General features: G+C 38.0%; 1 pseudogene; it reads left to right on the plus strand.

Moving 5' to 3' along the window:
• Positions 1-5215: 5215 nt before the first annotated feature.
• On the plus strand, positions 5216-6717 carry LOC141519238 (large neutral amino acids transporter small subunit 2-like; annotated as a pseudogene).
• The last annotated feature ends 2548 nt before the right edge of the window (positions 6718-9265 follow it).

Here is a 9265-nt window from a genome sequence, read left to right on the forward strand (position 1 = left end):
ATTTTAGAATGACTATGATCCAGAGGAAGAAAAGCAAAATGAAACAAAAACAAAAACAAAAAACCTTTAGAATTTGATGAAGACTTTATAAAAATTACCTCTTATGTATCTCTTTCCCTTAATCCTCATTCCTCATACTGAAAATGACTAATATGTAGATGTTTATCAAAAAAAAAATATATATATATATATATATATTTATGTACAATATTAACCTCACTGTTTACCACTGAGGGGAAGGGGGTGGGAAGGGAAGTTGGAAGGAAATTTTGTAACTTAATAATATACAAATGCATATGGATGAATGTTAAAAAAAATAGATGAACTTTTGAAAATAAAAAGACTTTCTGCACTGGAAATCAAATCAGATTCTCTGTGTTCAATCCCTTCTGTCTTCCATGAACTAATATCCTCATCTCCAAGACAATATTCAATGGATAGCACTTTGTTCTGGTCTCTCATAAGTTTGAGCCCTTTCCCTAGGTTTTTGTACTGGGGGTAAAGTTGGTTTTCAGACCTTTAGTGTTGAGAACCCTAGAGGCCTTGTTCACTTAGATTAGGAACTTCAGTGGGCCTACCAGTAAGGAATGCCTGAAGCTTTCTCTGTATTGTCTATGTTGACAGTGTCAGTGGCCCAGTCCCTAGACCTGGATTGGATAGCACAATGTAGACTGGGCCCTCAGGCTAGGAAAAGCCACAGGCTCTCTCTAGGTAATCAGTGCTAGGGAAGATCTGCCATCCACAACTGGGTCTTGGGGTAAGGTACAAACACCTAGAGCTATTTCCTTTTTTTATTCTGGAGAAAGTCAGGTATTTCCACAGGAAAAGGTGGGGGGATCCTTGGTTGGAAACATTGGGGTTCTTCTACTGGAAATATGGGGACTCACAGAATAGGTCTTCTAGAATAGCCTACCTGGCCAGGTAGATGTCTAGACAGCCCCTCTGGAGTTTTCCCATCTACGTGCTGCACACATGGCAAAGACTTCCACTGCCATTCTCAGGTTACTATCTAGCCTCACCCCATCACCCCTACAAAGGGAATCTGCTCTTTTCCCTGGGCATGACCACACTCCCCCCATGGCAGACCTTCTTGGAGGATGTTCACCCTCTGTTTTTCTGTGGGTTCAATGGATCCAAAGTCTGTTAAGAAGCTTGATTCATGCCAGTGCTGAGAGAAAAACCAGGAGAATTTAAAACAGTGTCTGGCTTCTTTCTACGATCTTGGCCCAAAGTCCCAAAATATTTCTAATTAAAGAATCATATAATATATTTGTCATTCTTTTTCAAATTTATTGAATGAATGTTGGAGGGACTATGGGAAAATAAGCACAATGATGTACTATTAATGGGACTGTGGAGAGGTATTATCATTCTGAAAGGCAATTTGGAAATATATATATTTATTCACTTGTGTTTTGGTTGTGTTTATTTCTTTGTGACCCCATTCAGGGTTTTCTTGGAAAAGATCATGGAGTACTTTGTCATTCCCTTATCTAGTTCATTTTAAAGATAAAGAATTTAGGTAAGCAGAATTAAATTACTAACCCAGGTTAACACAGCCAGTTTGTGTTTTAATCCAGATTTGAACTCAGAGAGATGCTGCATCCTGATTCTAGAAGTGGTGCTCTGGCCACTATCCATCTAGATGTCTCTAAGCTATTGCTAAATCCTTCAGTCTCTGAGATTTAGAACAAGTAAAAATCTTGATAAGGTTCTAAATCACTATTGATTAGAGAAATGCAAGTTAAAATTTCTCTGAGGAGCTAGCTCACACCATCAGATTGGCTAAGATGTCAGAAAAGGGAAATTATAAATGTTGGAGTGGATATGAGAAAATTGGAACACTAATGTATTGTTGATAGAGTGGTGAACCAACCTTGCTAGAGAGTAATCTGGAAGCATGTTCAAAGAACTATAAAATTCTGCAATACTATTACCAAGTCTCATTCCCAAAGAGATCAAAAAAGGGAAAAGGACTGACATGTAGGAAAATATTTTTAACACTTCTTTTGTGGTATTAAAGAATTGTTAATTGATAGGATGCCAATCATTTTGGAAAAGGTTGAACAAGTTTTGGAATATGAATGCAATGGAATATATTTGTGCCATAAGAAATGATGGGTAAGTGACTTTCAGAAAAACCTGGAAAGATTTATATGAACTGATTCTGTGTGAAATGAGTGGAAGTTCTTTCAATGATACAATGATCCAAGTCAATTCCAAAAAGCTTGTGACTGAAAATGCTATCCATATCCAGAGAAAGAAATGTGGAGTCTGAATGCAGATGGAAGCATATTATTTTCACTTTTTTCTGTCCATGATTTTTCCCTTTTGATCTGATTCATCTTTCAAACATGACTAAGGCAAAAATATGATTAATATGATTGCACATGTTAGTAAGACATCAGAATGTCTACTTGATAATTAAAACAATTAATGAACTCAGAGCATATCAAAGAACATGTTTCCAAGAATGATAGTGTATATTTTGAATTTAACATGGAAAGAGATTTTTAGTGGAGTGACCATAACAATTTTTCAAGACTAACTTTTGTTCAATATTTTTATCACTGCTTATAGAAGAAAACATAGACAGAAAGCTAATCAATTCTTGTTGCCACTTAATGATATTTTTTTCAGTTACATGTAAAGATAACTTTCAACATTCATTTTATGAGATTTTCATTTCCAAATTTTTCTCTCCCTCCTTGAGCTCCCTCTTTTCCAAGACAGCAAATAATCTGATATAGAAAGAAGCTGAACTCTACCAAAATTCCTCTCCCAAAATTTTTTAAAATACCTCAATCAGGGGCCACTAGGTGGTGCAGTGGATAGAGCACCGGCCCTGGAGTCAGGAGTACCTGAGTTCAAATTCAGCCTCAGACACTTAATAATGACCTAGCTGTGTGGCCTTGGGCAAGCCACTTAACACCATTGCTTTGCAAAAAAATAAAAAAAATACCTCAAATCAGATTTTAGAGTGGCAAAGTGAAAAAAGGTCAGAGGGAGATATTTTTCCACTCTAAGTCAACTTAGGTCTGCAGGAAATTCTAAAACACCAAAGCAGACACAAACATGAGCATAGCATTAGTACCAGTAGAAGTAGCCCTGTCAAAAGCAGTAGCAGTTTGGGGAGATTTTATCCTTGAAACTTGAACCACATAGAAAATCTTTTAAGTCATGGAATATGTGAAAATCTCAAAATTATTCCAGAATGATAGAAAAAATAGAGGAAACATTTTAATTCAAATGAATTCCCAGACTTCTTTCTTAGGAGTAGTCTGGTACAATCTAAATAGTGCTAGAAGGAGAGTTAGAGGAATTGGGTGGGTTCAAAGCAGATTTTGTCCACTTGTCTAACTTTAAACAAGATTATTTTCCTCTCTGTGGTTCAGTTTCCTTAACTATAAAATAAAAAGCTTGAACTAGATGAAAACTCAGATCTCTCTCACTAATACATCTCTATACATCTTATGAGATGCATAGCTGACCTATTTGCTTCACTGGATTGTTATAAGGATTCAGGTATCAAGTATGTCACATTTTGAAAAGGGCTAAAATCCTATACAAATATGGAGTTATTAGAGAAACAGTCATAATTACTCATACACTTGCAGTTTAGATGATGCATACAAATCTGCTTTGTCCTTTTGATTTTTAACCAAAAAATAGTGGGAAAGGATACAACAGCTTAGACTGATATAGAAAAATATGTGTTTCTACCTTTAGTCTACTAATCATCATTTTTAAGAAGGAAAAAAGATTGCTGATTTGATTTTTTTAAAAATCTGTTTTAAAATATGAGAACCAATTCAGATGCTCTTCTTAGCTTATACATAATTAGATTCAAATAGATTTTTTGCATGGAAAATATGGAACAACTAACATTTTCTTCAAATTCATTCTAGTCTAGTATAATTTCTTTTTAATTAGGTTTAAATAAAGCTAAATAAATAATATTCTATGTTTAGCTCACAAAGGTTAGTCCACATCAGAGGTGTTGAAGAAGTGTTGAGACTGGTAAGATGAAAGACTTTTTTTTTTTTTTTAGTTTTTTTGTAGGGCAATGGGGTTAAGTGGCTTGCCCAAGGCCACACAGCTAGGCAATTAAGTGTCTGAGGCCAGATTTGAACTCAGGTACTCCTGACTCCATGGCTGGTGTTCTATCTACTGTGCCACCTAGCTGCCCTGAGGAAAGACTTTCAATAGTAGTTTTCTAAGGAAACATCAGCAAAATGCAATTCTATAATCATTGTTAAATTCTTGTGTAGCATAGAACACATTGTTACACACTGTGGGAAATTTGGAGATAAAGGGACCACCAAGTCTCTGACTCCTAGGAGTTTATAATCAAGGAGGTCAAAATAAAAGCAACAAGTTAGAATGCATTATGGGAAAATATTAAGAGAGATTTAACAGTAAGAGAAGGGAAATTGAGCAGTGTTCAGTAAATGACAATCAACTAGCCTTTGACAGAATAAGTTTTTAATCAGTGGAAATTTGTAGTAAATTTGTTCCAGATCAGCAGGTCAGTGTACTTAAATATAAAGAACCGGAAAAAGATTGAGGTTAGGGAATTACTAGTATATTAGTTTTCAAAGGACATAGAGGTAATGAGTAGAAATTATATGAAAACAATATTATTATGCATTATTATAATATATGCTATTATTTATTATGTATTTAAACAATAAAGGTATCATGGGATCAGAGATTTAGAGTCAGAAGGGACTTTAGAATGGAATGAGTTTAACTCTCTTATTTATCTGATAAGGACACTAAGGGATAATGAAGTTAGGTTACTTGTCCAAAATCATAGTGTCTAAGGTACACTGTGAACTGATGTCTTCCTGTCAATTTCAAATGACTCATGATGGAAAATGCTATTATCATTCAGAAAAAAAAATATTTCTTTAAGTTTTTTTCCTTGCATAACATGACTTATGCAGAAAATGTTTTGCAATATTACATGTGTATAACTTGTAGGAGAGGAAGATAGAGAAAAAAATTAGAACTCAAAATCTTTCAAAAAATGAATGTTGAGAGGTTAAGGTCTTTCATAGATAAAGATGTTACTTTCCCTATGGCTAAGAAAAGAGATGGAGAACTCTAAACTCTAAAATAAATAGGAGGTAGGAAATAAAGCAAATCAGGAGCCAGGAGAAAAGAGAATAGCATATAAATCCTCATTTACTGAACTTTGGGAAAAATCTGAAAATTGGAAGAAAAAGTCAGGCACCAAAACAATGCTGAAAAGAGACCCACAGGTAGCAGTGAGTCTGATCCTTATCCAGATACTGGTTTTGGAGGGGGTAGAGTAGCCCTGAAGAAAGACATTGAACTGGTCATTAATTGTAGCATCATTATACAAGTCATCATTGGCTCAGAAATTTTTGTCTCACCAAAGAATGTTTGGGACAATGCTGGCTCTGTGGGTTTTGTTTTGATCATATGGATTGTGACGGCTCATCACAGCTATGGGTTCATTGTGTTACACTGAAGTTGAAGTTTCTATCTCTAAATCTGGAGGTGACTATTCTTATGTCAAGGACATATTTGGAGGCCTGGTTGGGTTCCTAAGTCTATGGATCATTGTGCTAGTAATCTACGCAGGACTTCATTGCTCTCACCTTCTCCAGTTTTGTGCTACAGCCACTCTTTCTCACCTGTTTTCGTTCAGAGACTGGTCTTTGACTCCTGGCTAGATTTTATTTCTTGCTTCTCCCATGGGTAAACTGAGAAAGTGTTTAATGAAAAATTTCATAGCTGGGAAGCTCTTGGCCCTGGATCTGATTATTGACATGGAGATTGTGCAGATCTACAAAGGACAGTACTTCTGGCTAAAGCCCCCAAACTCATTTGATAATTTCCAAAACTCGAATATCAGTCTCATTGCACTGACTTTCCTTCAGGGCTCCTTTGCCTATGGTGGCTAGAACTTCCTTAATTATGTAACAGAAAATAGTTGATCTTTACAAGAACCTTTCTCAAGCTATTTTCATTTCCATTCCACTGGTCACATTTGTCTATGTCTTTGCTAACATGGTTTGTATTACTTCAATGCCCCCACCCCACTCCAGAAACTGCTGACCTCCAATGTTGTCTGTGGAGTCAATGGATCTCTTTACATCCTCCAGACTATTCTTTGTTAGAATCCAGGACTAACTGCTGGCAATGATCCAAATAAAGCATACTGTGATTCATTCTCCTCTTCACATGAATCCCAACCCTACTGATACTTGTGACTAGTAGCATATATAGGCTTATCAACTATGTAGGCTTCAACAATTACTTACTCTATGGTGTTACAATTGCTGGGCAAATTGTTCTATGTTGGAAATAATTTAATATCAACTATCAAATCAAGATCAACTTGCTGTTCCTTGTCATCTACCTGCAGAAAGTAGGGCCTTCCTACCACTTCGTCTGTGGTCAGAGCCCATGGCATTATGTATCAGCATGACTATCATGATGACAGGTGTCCCTGTGTATTTTCTGATCTATACTGACAGCACCAACCCCAGTGTTTCCATGATTTCATAGCATCCCTGAACTTAGTAAGTCAGAAGGTGTATGTTATTGTGTCTGCCTAGATGAGAGAGGTCCCATCAAAAGAAAGAATCTAATGATATCATAAAACAACAGAAGCAGCCTATCTACAAATCCAGTGGCTCTGGTGGACAAGGAGTCAAGCAACTCATCCTGTCAAAATTTTGAGCAGTTCTTCTCTGGCCTTTGATCCCCCTGCAACCCTGTTCCTCCCTTTGCTCAATCTCCTTCTTTGCCCTTACCCTAAATTTGTTCTTCTCCAGGTGGAATAGTTGGAGAGGTAGGGGTTAAATGAAGACACTGTAATTTGTACCCAATAACCAGAGATGAACTACTAGGGTCTATGTAGGAATACCATTCACCAGTGCTTTTGTCCTTAGAGAGGGGAATCTCTATTCATCCAGTTAAGGAGAGGGAGGCTAGCCAAAGGACATGTCCTCTATAACAGAGCCTAACCCTTTAGAAGTGAGGGCCATCTAGGGATATTATTCTTAGAGAATCCTGGTGAAATCAAGCATATGAAAACTCCTGAAGTAAAATCTTCAGGAATTTAGCCAAGTTTGGTGTTGTCCTTGCTTTTCCCTTTCCAAGACTAAGAAACAAAGACCTGAATTGGAGAAGGAGGAAAGACATACATGGAAGCCAGAGGTCTCTGGTAGCAGTCTTATGAGCCTGTAGAGGAGTGCAGGAATCTCGGAAAAGGAAGGAGATAGCTGTTTCCCTCAAACATTTGGGATAGTTTTCTCACTGTGGCTCCTAGTTAGACACAAATTCCCTATAGGAAATTAGGGATTAACAAAAGATGAACATTGTCTCCTCTTCCCCTGCTTCTCCCCTCAAGCATTCAAACACGCCCCAAGCTGGTGGAACAGATTTGGAAAGATCCAGATCAGAGGTACTTGGTACTGTTCTCTGAATTCTAACCCCCATTTTGGAGTCAAAGCTTTTTTAAGGCCAGAGACGTGTGTTTCCAACTTAGTTTTACAGAAGTAATTCTTTCTTTCCTAGCAACAAGGTTTAGCAGCTCCTCTCTTCACCTTGGACTCACCTTAGTGGGAAGGAGATGTTTGGTAATCATCATTGGTATTTAGCATTCTCTGTTTTAGAAGGGCCCCTTCCTCCCAACTTTCAGTCCTGCCATGTTTACAGAATTACAGTATCCCTTTCTTCCCTAGGGGAAGACTGTGAATTACTTAAGTCCCCAGCTTGGAATCAGGGCTGGGTCAACTTCTTCCATCATCTTCCACACCAAGATCAGGGCATGAATTTCCCCATTTCCCCCTCCTAAGACATCCCTCCTTCCCTGCAGAAACCACCCACTTCTCAGAGACAACTCCTTGTACAGAATCTCATATATTAAGCCTGAGAGGTAGGGCTTGGGGAGGAGTATGTCCTGATGTGAGGGTCAGGACCAACTTGTCTCTTTCCTATTGTCCAAGAGCTCCTTCTTTCTTTCCAAACAACTCTGAGGCTAGAGTCTAGACTCCCTTCCTCTATACCCCCCAATCCAAACTTGACCCCTCCCTCTCTTCAGGACTTATTTCCAAAGATAAAATATGCCAATAATATAGAAACAAAGAGCATTTTGTGAGGGAGGGTGGAGGCCAGCTTAGAGAGATATCTCAGAAAAGCCTTTGTAATGACTATTAACTTTCTTCCAGCTAGCTACTGGAGGAAATAAAAATTAAGTCCCTCATTATCTCTTGGAACAGAGAGACTGAATGTCCCTAAATTGATTTTTCATATTTTTTTTTACGTTTTTGCAAGGCAAATGGGGTTAAGTGGCTTGCCAAGGCCACACAGCTAGGTAATTGTTAAGTTTCTGAGACCGGATTTGAAAGGAGGTACTCCTGACTCGAGGGCCGGTGCTTTATCCACTACGCCACCTAGCCGCCCCTCCATATGTTTTCAAAGAAATATGATGTTGGTCCTTTGTAATTAGGATAATTTTTAACCTGGGTCCATGGAAATTGAATCTCCACAAGACTTTCTGAGATCTGTTAATTTCTTCCTTATTCTCTAGACTTTTTTTCCCTTGCACTCATCCCCACATAGATCTGGGGATAGGGAATTTTCCTTCTCTCACTATCCCTTCTGTTATATTTATTTTTCTTCTGGGGATAGGGAATTTCAGGGACAGATCCCTTTCTACTCCCCACACTCAGCTTTAGCACTTAGCCTAGATAAGATTCCCCTAAGCCATTGCCTCATGTAATAATCATGTTTGCCCTTTGTTCTCCAAGAGGACCATGACATCAGGGAAGTGATACCATGACAAGTACCTGAATTGCATTTGAGTGAGGGGAGGCTGTGCTAAGTCACCAGCCTCACTTTCTCCTCTGGAATCATCTGGTCCTGTGGCCAGATATGAATCAGGATGACTGGAGACAGCCCCAGATGTGAGACAATCAAGGTTAAGTGACTTGCCAAGGGTCACACAGCTAGTGAGTATCCTGTCTGACTCCAAGGCCAGTGCTCTGTCCACTATGCTACCTAATGATTAAGGCCCAGTTTTGATAAAAAAGCAAGCATCCAAGGTGCAGGGGAGGGAGGGTTTAACTTCTTCCTATTAACTTTCCTTTCTCATGCCCCTCAACCTCTTCCTCTACTTGTATTGTCATTTTTTAAAATATAGATGCCTTAATTTTTGAATATAATTTTGATTTAGTTGATTAGTTTTGATTTAGTTTGAAATAGTTTTGGATATTTTGGATAG

This window comes from Macrotis lagotis, chromosome 3 (assembly GCF_037893015.1).
Source record: "Macrotis lagotis isolate mMagLag1 chromosome 3, bilby.v1.9.chrom.fasta, whole genome shotgun sequence".
NCBI classification, from domain to species: domain Eukaryota; kingdom Metazoa; phylum Chordata; class Mammalia; order Peramelemorphia; family Peramelidae; genus Macrotis; species Macrotis lagotis.